At 35.5% G+C, this 13,977-nt stretch overlaps 1 non-coding gene across 1 annotated transcript; it reads left to right on the forward strand.

Moving 5' to 3' along the window:
• Positions 1-8,616: 8,616 nt before the first annotated feature.
• LOC115070283 lies at positions 8,617-8,723 on the forward strand. Its single transcript, XR_003849466.1, has one exon. It is a non-coding gene; the product is annotated as a U6 spliceosomal RNA (small nuclear RNA).
• The last annotated feature ends 5,254 nt before the right edge of the window (positions 8,724-13,977 follow it).

Below are 13,977 nucleotides of genomic sequence, written 5' to 3' on the forward strand. Positions count from 1 at the left end.
GGACTGGGTTGCTCTGGGTGAGAAGGGTCAGGAAGCAGTATTGGTTCCCCAGGTGTCTGAGGCCCCAAGACTAGGAATGGCGCAGGGCCCAAACTAGGAGTATAGAAAGGTGAGGTGGGGGGATTGAAGGGTGAATGTGGCTTAGGGATTCCTGGCGCAGAGAGCTGCGCTATCGACTTACCCCAAGAGGCCTGAGGATAGTAGTGCAGGCTAGGAGAGTTAGCCGGTGGTGCAGGCCCAGGGAAGCAGTGAGAGGTGAAGGCGGGGCCAGGACCAAAAGTGGTGCTCCCCAAGAGGCCTGAGGATAGTAGTGTCACCTAATATTTCACATGCCCCACTTTTAATTTTTTAAAACATATATATTTTATTTCTCTTGTATGTGTATGTGTTTGTTTGGAGGTAGGTGCACATGAGTTCAGTTGCCTGCACCTAATATTTTACATGCCCCACTTTTAATTTTTTAAAACATATATATTTTATTTCTCTGTATGTGTATGTGTTTGTTTGGAGGTAGGTGCACATGAGTTCAGTTGCCTGCTGAGGCAAGAAGGGGTTGTATTCCCTGAAACCTGAATTATGGGCATTTGTGAGCCACCTAATATCAGTGCTGAAACTCAAGCCAGGTTCTCTGCAAGAGCATCAGTTCTCTTAACCATTGAGCTATCTCTTGAGCCCCTATTCCCCACTTTTAAAGTGGAAACAAGAAATGTTTATTTTTACCAAGTCCAAAGTCTTAACTGACTATGCTAATCATTTCTTCTTTACTTCCAAAACTTGGATCACTTGCCACTTTTCCAAACATTATCCTTCAAAAATGTTTCTTTTCTTTTCTTTTTTTGTGTATTTTATGTGTATGAGTGTATTGCTTGCATATATGTAGGTGCACTCTTGCCATGCAATGCCCATGGAGGTCAGAAGAGGGTATCAGATCCCCTGGAACTGAAGTTATGGACAGCTGTTAACCAGCACGTGGGTTCTGGGCACTGAACCCAGGTCCTCTGCAAGAACAGCCAGTGCTTTTAACCACTGAGCTATCTCTCCAGCCCTCGAACAATATCTTATAACCAGCTATTAAAATTTAACTTTACCAGCTATTCATTCACCAGTTTCACACACCTTTATGGCCTATAGTCCTTCATAATTCTAATCACATAAATTTATTTAACTTTATCAGTTGGAGTTTTCTAAAAAACGTGACAAAATAATGTGCCATCACCATTCTTAGATTCAATATTAACTTAAATTCTTAGCAATTATAGTCATATTTTATCAGTGATATTCATCACACTTTTGCAAAATTAATTGTCAACCACTACTGCAATATTCTTTAGCCAGAAATGGTCAACTTCATCTTTACGTATATACTACTTTAATAGCAACCCACTCACTTCTTTCTCTTTTGAGCAGGGTAAAATATGTATTGAGTCATTATAATTTATCTCTTTCAGCAACTTTTGTCATTGCCATGTACTCTAGATAAATTTCACAATCTTTAGTGCAGTGAATAATACAGAATTGCTGGGCATCATGGGATAATTATATAAATTGTTTCTTGTTACATTTTTATTTATTCTGAATAGCATAACCCAGAGTGGGCACTCCAAAAGACAGTATGAAGGAAGTTCATTGCTCACCAGTTACTGTTTTGAGCAAACCATCAAGTGTGCAGGAGTGCAGGGTAAAGGAATACTCAGACAAGTTAAGTGAAGCATCTTTACTGTCATGTGCACCAAGGGGCAGTATGTTCTGAGATTCAAGATGAGTCAGTCCCCCAGGCTCAGGAAAGCTTCAGGGAAGATGGAATCTCACTTTTGCGTCTCCCACCTTGCGTGATGGCTGAAGCCTAAAAGACATTGCACTCCACGTGTTGTACACTGGGGACTACTAAAACTGATAGACTAAAGTACTGAGTCATCTGTTCTCAGTGAAAGGAGTGAAGCGTGTTTGAGTCAGCTCTTCTGTTTCTAAGGATGTTGCACTTGCAGCAATGTCTAAGGCAGTGTTTCAGTAAAGGGAAAAGATATGTTATCAAGGCAATTTGTGGACCTGCCCTGCACCTCAGAGGATTATTTTAGATTGTTTTCTTTGTTAACATATCCCATTTCCTTGTCTTCAGCTCTCCTGGTTGATAAATTTACCTATTTCACTGTATTAATTTTGCCAAGAAATTTAAAATAATTATGGATAACTCCAAGTTTCCTTCATTAATTTTATAACAGTAATATCTTACCTTCACTAAAGAACAGCTTGACATATTTTTTCTAAAGCCCATTATTTTGACTACACAGTGTTTTTTAAAATTATAATCTCCTTCTTTCTGTGGTATTCATATGATTATAGCAGCATCTTCTAATACCTTAATCCATTATGTTATAATGAATTCAAAAAACATCATCTAGCATAACAATCAGTTCTATAGTATCAGTATTTGGTAAAATTAATGATATTTCAGAATGAAATTTCTAATGCCAATGTGCCTTATTTTCTTGTTACTCTGATAAAACACTCTGACAAAAGCAACTTAGGGGAAAATGGTTTGTCTTATCTCAAGGTTCAAGCCACTATCCATCTTGCTGGGGAAGTCAAGGAAGTAGGAGCTTGAAGCATCTGATCACAGTATACCCTCATTCAGATGAGAGCAATGAAGGCATACATGGTGATGCTCAGCTTGATTTCTTCACTTACACAGTGCAGCAGCCCATACCTAGGGAATGGTGCCACCCACAGTGGACGGATTTTCCTTCCTCAACTAATGTGATCAAGATAATTCTCCACAAACCTGCTCAAAACCCAGCATAATCTAGACAATTCTTCACTGAGACGCCCTTTCTAGGAGATTACAACAGGTTCTGTCAAGTTGACAACATTCGTCATCATAGAAAGGAATACTTGAATTCCAACAAATCTTCTCTAAGTGCTCCATTAAAAATATTTCTATTAAAAAACATTATTAGTTTTGCTAATGGAATGTATATTTTATTCAATATTTTACTAATCATTTATACTTGCAGTCTTAAATTTCTGCTCTCATGTCTTCAAAGATCCTACTCTATCTTGCTTTTTCTCCACAACAAGACATTTATTCCTCATGATATTCTTTGAAATCTTTTTTCTGCTGCAATTCAACATAATTAATTTATTGTGTTCTTAGCTTAGATTCTCCTCTCTGTACTATTTTTCATAAACTTCCAAAAAAGTAGTCAACTTATGTTGACTTATATTTAGAAATATACACTCTCCATACTTGAGTAAATCAATATAATTCCTACAATTTACACATCTTTTAAATTTACATTCATCAAAAGGCTGGTGGTTAAAATTTAGATACTGGGGGAAAATGCAAGAAAATTTTGGTCATTATTTAATAAGTTGGCTGGCCTTATATTCAAGCATTCATATGGGTACTAAAAACCAAAACTACGTAAAAAATACATCCATCACACTTTTTTGCTTAAATAAGAAAACTTTTCCACCAGTCTAGTCCTCTATTTGTATACTTTACAAAATTTTGGGTTACCATAATGCATACATTCAGAAATTTTTGTAATCTCACTTAAAATTATTCCAATAAAGTATGTGAGTGATTTTACTAAATGACTTATGTAAAATAAAAGTGTGATATTTACATAATGGAACAAAGAAATTGTATATATATAATTTATACGCATATATAGAAATCTGTATACACACATATGTATATCTACATCAAGTGAAAACATTTCTTGAAATAGCCTGCCTTTTCTATTCTCTGGCTTTCATCAAAGGCTAAAGTTCATTCAATATTCATTTGAATAAGTAATATTACTTCTACGTTATCTGTTTTAAATTTTATGCACATATTGAAATTTGATAGACTGTTTAACTTTTTAAAAATATTTTACTTCTAACTATAAATTATCCTGTTATTCATTATCATTCATTCTCAGATGTATTCTGGAAATTTTCTTCAATAAATTGTTTAATAACTAACTCTTGTTTTAGTTGTAATTAATATGTTTTAACTATTGAGGTGACCTTCTATGTTCTAAGCTTTGAAAACTTTTCTAAAAAAAATCTACTGAGTCTATTTTATAAATGCTTATGTTGACTTTCATTGTTAATGCATTGGAAAGTATGTTTTCATATATTTGATAAAATAGTTTTACTTTTCAACATTTTATATATTTGATGACTCATTATTTCAATCCAAACATTGTTAAATTATTGTTTTAGTCATCTATCAGACATGGCAGTTTGTTTTCAAATATATTGTGGACTTTCAAAATTGATCACTAATTGTATACTAAAAAATTAATGACTCACTAATTTTTCCTAATAATTTATCTCTGGAAATTATGTGAAGATTTATAATTTATCTGATTTGTTATATAATGATGTACTTAACAGTGTCTTATGACAAACTTTAAAAAACTTAAATTCAATCATTGAACGTATCTAAGCAAAAATCGTGATGGTTATTGTGAACATGTAAGAAACCACAGATTGATTGAAGTTAGTACATCTTGAATAACTAGAATAATTAATGTTCTACTTAAGATGCATGTATATGCACAAAAAGATGGACAATGACCCAGTGGTTTTGCGATATGAGATGGCAGTAAATGCATAGAAAAAGACATCTCAATGATGATGAATGAACATCACGTGAAAATGTTATTAATTACATTAGCAAATGTTCAAATCACTATAATGAATAAATTTTGTGAAATATATAGTCTAGTGACAAGACTTCTCAACCATAGTTTAAAAATGCAAATAAACATTGTCACATCTTTATAGAAAATTTCATCACTGCATAGTTCAGTAAAAATTTGCTTCTTCGAAGTCTTAGTAATTCAGCTTTTCTAACATGTGCACAAAGGTATGTGTAAAATATTTATTGAAAATTGAAATGTTATTACAAAAAAGAAAACTACTCAAAATTAATCAATAGAAAAATGGATAACTTTATATGCTTATGGAATGGGAGTGTTTAATATAACCTGATTCAAATTATTAAGACCACACATACTAACTAGTACAAATCACAAAATCTGTAGCATCAAATATGCAGACCTACAATGTCATTAATACAAATTTTTAAAGCATAGAGGCTAAATTTTTATTTATGGTTACACATACATGAAATAATAATGGTAAGCACATCTTAAATATTGAACAACTTAAAAATATGACCTATTATTTTAAATTTAAATATGTGGCAGTACATAAACTTTACTACTTCTGATCAATAGTTAAACAGCCATGACATTAATTTTTGATGTTGTTGATTTATATATTCTATCTTCCAGTATTTCCAATTTTTTTGGAAAATGAAAATCATGTAGCTTATTTGTTTCTGTTCTTGTTACCCTCTATAGCTGTGAAAAAAAATTGCTGACCAAAACCAATTCGTGAAAGAAGGGGTTTATTTGGCTTATAGCACAGTTCATCATCAAAGGAAGCCAAGAAAGTAACTCAGGGCAGGAAGCTGGAGCTCAGATCATGGAGGAAGACTGTTCACTGGCTTGCTACCCTGGCATGGGCTCACCTGCTTTCTTATGCAATATAAGACCACCTTCCCAGGGATAGCAATGCCCACAGTGAGTTGGGTTCTCACATCTCACTTAACAATCAAGAAAATGCCCCACAGTCATGACCACAGGCCAATCTAGTGGAAAAAATTTCTCAGTTCTGGTTCCCTCTAACTAGATTTGTCAAGCTGACTAAAGCTATTCAGCATAGTTTCATTCTTTCAAAAAATACAAAAAAGAAAAACAGGTATTATTGGCCAGAGGCAACATCTTGGAGTAACCAACTGTCACTGAGGTGTGTTCTGTTTGTTCATAGTTAATTTTTTTTCTCTAGTTAGGTATTTAGACATTATAATATCTTTTGAGGGTGTAAAAGCACATAGAATACAATTTATGATTTCATTTACCAAGTGATGAAATAATTTTTAAGCAATTAATTTTATTGACATTGCAGGCAAGAATTGAATTTTTGTGAATGTCATACAGTATATTTTTATCATATTTACATCTGCTCCTCTATCTGCAACCCCTCTTTACTATACCCCACCCAATTTCATGCACTCTATTATATATACCAATTATTTTTCCCATTAAATAACCTATACACAGGTTCAGCTTAGTTCCTTTCTGTTCTTCTCCAGAGGAACTGCAAGTGGAAAACCTGAGAGGATAACAGTGGATCCTGGGCAGGTGATGACCAGCAGTATCCAGAAATCCCTCAAAGAGATATCGATGGTGTCTTTGAGCTCAGAAATTGATGTGCATGTTAGACATAAGGTGGTTATAGAAATCTTGTGAAGCTAGACTCTGTTTGAGACTAATTTCCTAGGATAAAGAAAGTAGTATATTTTGAAATTTCACAACCCCAACTTTCAGGTGTTCTCTGTGTTCCCTGGAAGACCGTTACACTTTAGTAAGTGCATGGTCATTTTAAAAATCATTCCATCTGGCACAGTGTTTCTTGTTATATAGTATTCATCTATATACATGCACTCATATACTTGTGTGTGTGTGTTTATTTTTCAGTAGGCCTTTGAACTATTACATTTCCTGTTGTTTTTTCACACCACCTAAGCATTATTTATCTCTCCTCTTTCTCCCCCTGTATAACCTCCCTCCTCCCAACAAAGTTAAAGTGCTCCTATTTTTCCCATTTCCCCTTGATAATACTGTTTCCTACTATCCCCCAATCTTGAGCCCCCTCTTCCCCTCAGCCTCCATGGTTCCTTTCCATTTTCCTGGCTTCTGTGGCTACAACAGCTTTCTACTTGGACTTTAAATACATTCAATGGGAGAGAAGTCATGTGTGGTTCTGTAAACATAACCAAATACACATGAATGGAGAGCTCATAGATCCTACAGAAAAACACTCATATGTCACACACCTAGATCAACATAATTTTTTACTTTATGCTAAATATACAGTCTTATATCTACAGACTAATATACTTCTTACCACTCATCAACAAAACTTCTTTTTGGAACAGAGACTGTTACAATGTTCCATAATTGATCAGAGAATGTCTGTGAGATGTCCCATCCTGAGTGACACATCTACAATAAGACCTCTATGACAAAGGCTCATGGAATCTGGCAGAACAGGGGGCAGAGATATTAATGCATTTCTCCACTGTCACCAGTGAAGGTTCCTCACCAGTGAAGGTTCCTCACCAGTGAAGCAACCTCAACAGTTGATGATTAACACAAAAGTGACAACTGGCCAAAATGTAGAGAGTAAGAGACAGCAGAGTATGTGTCCCTGGATAGAACTGCTACATTAAACCTCTGCAACCCAGGGCTCAGGGATCATTGTGAAAGATGGGGCAGAAAGACTAGGAGTTACAGGTGGTAGATGACCACAAGGAAACAGTTTTACAGCAGCTGAAAACTTGCTCAGATGCTCTTACAGCAATTAGGTAACAGCATGCACAAGACCCACCAACTCCAAACAGACAAAAGTAATACATAGAACTTGGGAAATGGGAAAGAAATATCAACTTAACCATGGAGCTATTAGCAGCTGAGCACTGATGGGTGAGGGAGAGTTGATCTTCTTTAAGGGAGTGGTGCTATAAAGGCTGACCAGGCTCCAGTGGATGAAGTCACAGCAAGTGATGTCTGGGTACACAAACTTGACTTGAAAAGCCTTAACGTATATGACACATGCACAAAATTTGGTGGAGGGGCCATGTAGTTGTACATATAGGGAGTGGGTCTAAATATGATTAATATGTATTGTATCAAATGTACAAATACTTAGTCAGAAATACAGCCTGTCTCAACTACCAGCTTTAAACCTATTTATCTTCAAAAGAGTGAATCCAAGTGCTACAAGAATTCTGGGAATATGAACAGCAGCCTTCCCAGGAGCTGAGTTTATACACATATCAGTTCAAGAATTCTTCTTCCCAACATCTTACTTCAAGGTACTCCAGCTGGGAAACTCAGCATAGTGTCTCTTGTCTTCTGGTCTCACACAGTGTGAAATCAGACTTCATCTGCTCCTGATGTGAATTTTTATTTTTATCTTTACATCGTTGTCCATCTGTCCTTTTCATTCTGTACCTGTAGTTTCTATCTAAGAGCAGGTCCACATGCCCATTTCTGTGGACCACTGCAATGATTGAGGGGGTCATATCATCCTTCCCTTAGCCACCCTTCCTTGTTCCTTAAAAATAATTAAGTGCATTTACCTTAGTATTGTAATTAAGGATTTCACTAAATCATGAAGTAAATGCTTGTGCTATCTTTAATTACATCTAAACACTCTGCAACTAGTAAAAATCTGTCTGAGAAGCATATTACAAAAAGAAAATTGATAGATATATATGAATAATGTATTATGTTCACATGTACTTTTTAACTTAAATATGAAAATAACAGTTCATGAACTCTAGTATTAAGGGAGCCAATCAGTAGGAGAAAATTAAATAATTTATCATTCATTAGTAGTATTTTATTGATAGTTAATATGAGTGAAACTTAAAAAACTGATATTAATATGAGTGAAACTTAAAAAACTGATATAAATACTGCTAGCTATCAAAACTGTAATTCACCAAATTATTATCTAATCATGAAGATTAAAAAAAAAACATGTAGGGTGCTCACTTTGGCAGCACATATACTAAAATTGGAACAATACAGAGATGATTAGCATGGCCCCTGCACAAGGATGACATACAAATTCGTAAAGTGTTCCATATTTTTGGCTTAATGAGATGTTGAAAAGCAAATTCACTAAAGAGATAGAAATAGTGAAGAAACTCAAAGGGAAATGAACACTGGACTGAACAACTCAATAAGCCAATTAAAAATAACAGGAGAAAGTCTCACAAGCAGAGTGAATGAAATGGAAAACAGAATATCAAGAGTGGAGCAAAAAGTTGAAGATCTGAACTCTTTTTAAGCACAGATTATGCAAAATTAAAAAAAAATGCCACAGGAATGGAACACTCAGGAAATGTGGAACAACATGAAATGACCAAATCTATGTATTATAGGCATACAGGAAGGAGAAGAAACTCAAACCAATGGCATCAAACAGATCCTCAATAAGATTATGGAAGAAAATCTCCCTAAATTAAGGAAAGATATACCTATAGAAATTCAAGAAGCACAGAGAACATCATTAAGGCATGACCAGAACAGAAAGTACCGATGGCATATCCCAGTAAAAAGATTAAATGTACAGAACAAAGAGAGGGTACTGAAAACTGCTAGTGAAAAACAAGTTATATATAAAGAAAAACCCATCAGAATTTCAGCTGACTTTTCAATGAAACTATGAAAGCCAGAAGAGCATGGAACAAAGTATTCCCATTCTGAAACAACCATGGATGCCAACTCTGAATATTTTATCCAGAAAAACTCTCTATCAAAGTCAAAGGGGAACAGAAAATTTTCCATGACACAAATAGGCTGAAAGAATTCATGTCTTCCAAACCAGCACTACAGAGAATACTTGAAGCAACACCAAGGACCAAAGAAAGGAATGAGTATGTCCAAGAGGATACAGAAAGAAAATTAAATAAAAATAGAAACACAAAATGGGGCCACAAACATAAAGAAATTAAAATGACAATATACAATACACACCTTCCAATAATAACATTAAATATCAATGGCCTCAACTCCCATGTCAAAAGACACAGGCTGGTGCAATGGATCAAGAAAGAAAATCCATCTTTGGCTGTCTTCAAGAAACTCATCTCACCTTCAAGGATAAACACTATCTTAGGGTGAAAAGATGAAAAAAAGAGTATTCGAAGCAAATGGACCTAAGAAGCAATTGGGTGTCACAATTTTAATATCTGACAAAATAGACTTCAAATTCAAAGTCATCAGAAGAGATAAGGAGGAATACTTCATTCTAATCGAAGGAACAATTTACCAAGAAGATATTACAATCATGAACATTTATGCACGAAACTCTGGAGCACACAATTTCATAAAATCAGTAGTCCAGGACTATACAAAAGAGATTGACACCAACTCAGTGATAGTGGGTTACTTTAATACCCCACTTTCTTCAATAGACAGGCCAACTGGACAAAGAATAAACAGGGAGGCATCTGAATTAAATGACATACTACATGAAAGGGTCCTAACAGGTACATACAGAATATTCTACTCACCCACCAAAGAATACACTTTCTAATCAACAGCTCATGCAAGTTATTCTAAAATTGATCACATTCTGGGGCACAAAACAAACCTCAACAAATACAAAATAATGAAAATAATTCCATGCCTTCTATCAGATCATAGTTCAATAAAGCTTATAATTAACAGCAAAATAAGCTCTAGTAAATACATTAACTCATGGAGCTTAAGTAACACACTCCTGAATCACGAATGAGTCAAAGAAGAAATTAAGAAAGAACTAAATATTCCTGGAACAAAATAAAAATGAGAACACAACACAACAAAACCTCTGAGACATCCTAAAAGCAGTCCTAAGAGGGAAGTTTATAGCTCTTAGTGCCTACGTTAAAAAATCAGAAAGAGTGCATGTAAATGCCTTGACAGTACAACACATGACTCTGGAAAGACAAGAATAAACCAACCCCAAACCTAGTAGATGAGATGAAATAACAAAACGCAGAGCAAAAACTAATGAAATAGAAACAAAGAAAACAATACAAAAAAATCAATGAATGTAAGAGATGGTTCTTTGAAAGGTTAAACAAGATGGACAGGCACTTAGCCCAGTTAACCTAAAGAAAGAAGAACAAATTCTAATTGACAAAATCAGAGACCAAAGGGGAAACCTCAAAACAGACACCAAAAAAATACAAAACATTGTAAGGGAATATTTTTAAAAATCTATACTCCATTAAATTTGAAACCCTGAAAGAAATGGAAGAATTTCTAAACTCATGACCACCACCAAAGTTAAACCAAGAGGAGATCAACAGCCTAAACAGACCAATAACAAATAAGGAAATTATAACAGTAATACAAAACCTCCTGACTAAACAAAGCCCAGGCCCAGATGGATTCACAGCAGAATTCTACCAGACATCCAAAGGAAATCTACAAGCAATATTGCTTAAACTATTCAAAAAGATAGAAATGGAGGGAGATCTCCCATACTCCTGCTATGAACCCAGTATCACTCTAATACCAAAATGCAAAGATTCTCAACAAAATACTTGCAAACCACATTCAGACACATATCAGAAAGTTCATCCATCATGATCCAGTTGGCTTTATTCCAGAAATGCATGGATGGTTCAACATGCATAAGTCAATAAATATAATAAAACATATAAATGGACTTAAAGACAAAAACCACATGGTCATCTCAATAGGTGCAGAAAAGGCATTGGACAAAATCCAACATTCATTCATCTGGCAAGTCCTAGAAGAAATTGGTCTGGAGTGAACATACCTCAACATAATTAAAGCTATATACAACAAACCCATAGCCAATATCATCCTAAATGGAGGAAAAAAAAAAAAAGAAGCATTCCATTAAAGTCAGGTACCAGACAGGACTGGCCACTATCTCCATTGCTTTTCAATATAGTGCTTGAAACCCTTGCAAGAGCAACAAGAAAAGAGAAGAAAATTAAAGAAATACTAATTGGAAAAAATAAACAGGTCAAATTATCCCTATTTGGGGGCTGGAGAGATGGCTCAGCCATTAAGAGCACTGACTGCTCTTGCAGAGAACTTGTGCTCAATTCCCAGCATCCACATGGTGGCTACAAACCATCTTTAACTCCAGTTCCAGGGGAATCAGAAGCTCTCTTCTGACTGCGGCATTGCAAGACATGGGTGCACTCACATACATGGAGGCAATACACTCATACACATACAAAATAAAAATAATAAATAAAATATTTTCTTCTTTCATACTGAGATTTTATTCATTGAGGACCAGCACACAGACATTTCAATTCATATGCAATAATTAATACAGTGCCAAAAGTCTAAAGAACCACATATTGTGTTTCTTTTTAAAAGTCATTCCAGTGATGTTCCAGCTTTGAACCTGGTGGCACATTTCCCTTCAGAGGACTCATGTAACAGCATCATCAAACGCTGACCAACAATCCTTACTTCCACTGAAATTTGTTATCACACACACTAGACACTCAAATTTTCATCTTTCACAGCACGTTATCAAAACAGTTATCAAAACTGGACCACTGTGACCAGAGATGTTACAGAGGGCACACAGTTCTGACAGGGTAATGATAGAGTAAGGAGTGTTTTTTTGTTTGTTTGTTTCTTGTTTGTAGAAAACAGTTTACTAAAAACACAGGACTAGAAGTCATCTAAAATATTCAAGACACAACAAATGCACAACTGAGACTCCAAATGGCCATTTAGTATGCTCTGTTCACAGGATATAAAACTAACCCCCTCTATGGAATGTTACACAGACACCCAAGACAGTCACAGTCTGCCATGATTCAATATCTTACTATTTTCTGGTTGTACCAAAAAATAAACCAGCAAATGATTTCACCTCTTAAAAAAAAAAATCATTTACACTTAAAAAAATGGGGTAGGGTGGGATTATCCCATTTTAAAAAATGTTTCTAAAGCTGCTTAAAAAACTTGCATTTACAAAACAGCTGATGAAAATATTCCTCTGGATTGTACAAGAAGGATTGTAGGGAGACTGACAGACATGAAGCGGATCAGCAGAACTAGGCATCTTTCTCTTCTCCATCAGAGGCCAGGCTTTCCTCGTTTCTGGTCTCTCTGTTTTCTGCAGGCAGGCCTTCTTAGTCTCCCGGTTGGCTACTTCTGTCTGCTTTCCCTCTGCTCCCCTTTTTCGTTTTGTCTGCACTTTTTCGTGCGAAGATTTATCCTTTCCAGGGTCCTTTTTTGGCTTGGATTCCACTTTGGCAGGAGCAGGTTTGACCAACAGCCTCTTGGATCTGTGCTTGGAATCCTCCTTGGTCTCCGCCCGCCTCTGAGCTGACTTTCCCCTTGGGCTGTCAAGATGGCACTTGTGCAAAACAAAGGGCCATCACCCAGCTGCTAGCCCTGGCAACTGTTCTTCCGGCAGCCCCGCCTGCTACCAAATAAAATATTTTTTTTTAAAAAGTCCCTATTTGCTGACGATATGATATTATATATAAGAGATCCCCAAAATTCCACTAGAAAACTGTGAGAATTAATACTCTCATTAAAGTGGCAGTACACAAAATCAACTTACAAAAATCAGTAGCCTTTATATATACCAATAACAAGCAGTCAGGAAAAGCACTGGAGGAAACTTTTCCATTCTCAATAGCCTTAAAAAAATAATTATAATAAACCTAACCAAAGACATTAAATATCTCTACAATGAAAATTTCAAAACTCTAAAGGAAGAGAATAGAGGAAGACACTAGGATATAGAAAGACCTACCATGCTCATGGATTGGTAGAATCAATACCATGAAAATGACTATCTTGTCAAAAGCAATTTATAGATTCAATGCAATCTCAATCAAAATTCCCATGACATGTTCTTCACAGAGCTTTACAAAATCATCCTAAAATTCATATGAAATCACAGAAGACCCTGGAGAGCCAAAACAGTCTTCAGCAAAAAGAACAATGCTGGGAGGATCAGCATTCCAGACCTCAGATTATATAACATAGTTATAGTTATAAATGCAGCATGATACTGGCACAAAAATAGACATGTAGTTCAATGGAACATAATAGAAGACCAAAACAGGAGTTCATATAATTTCAGCTACCTGATATTCGACAAATTGCTAAGAACCCACAATGGAGGAAAGATAGCATCTTCAACAAATGGTGTTGGCAAAACTGGATGTCCATCTACAGAAAAATAAAACTTCACCCTTATCTTTCACCCTGCACAGAAATCAACTCCAAATGGATCAGAGTCCTCAACATAAAACCTGAAACTTGAAAACATAGGAAATACCATCCAAGATATAGGCATAAGAAAGGATTTTCTAAGTCAGACACAAGGTACCTGCTC

Source organism: Nannospalax galili, unplaced genomic scaffold, assembly GCF_000622305.1.
Source record: "Nannospalax galili isolate Female #2095 unplaced genomic scaffold, S.galili_v1.0 scaffold55, whole genome shotgun sequence".
NCBI classification, from domain to species: Eukaryota; Metazoa; Chordata; class Mammalia; order Rodentia; family Spalacidae; genus Nannospalax; species Nannospalax galili.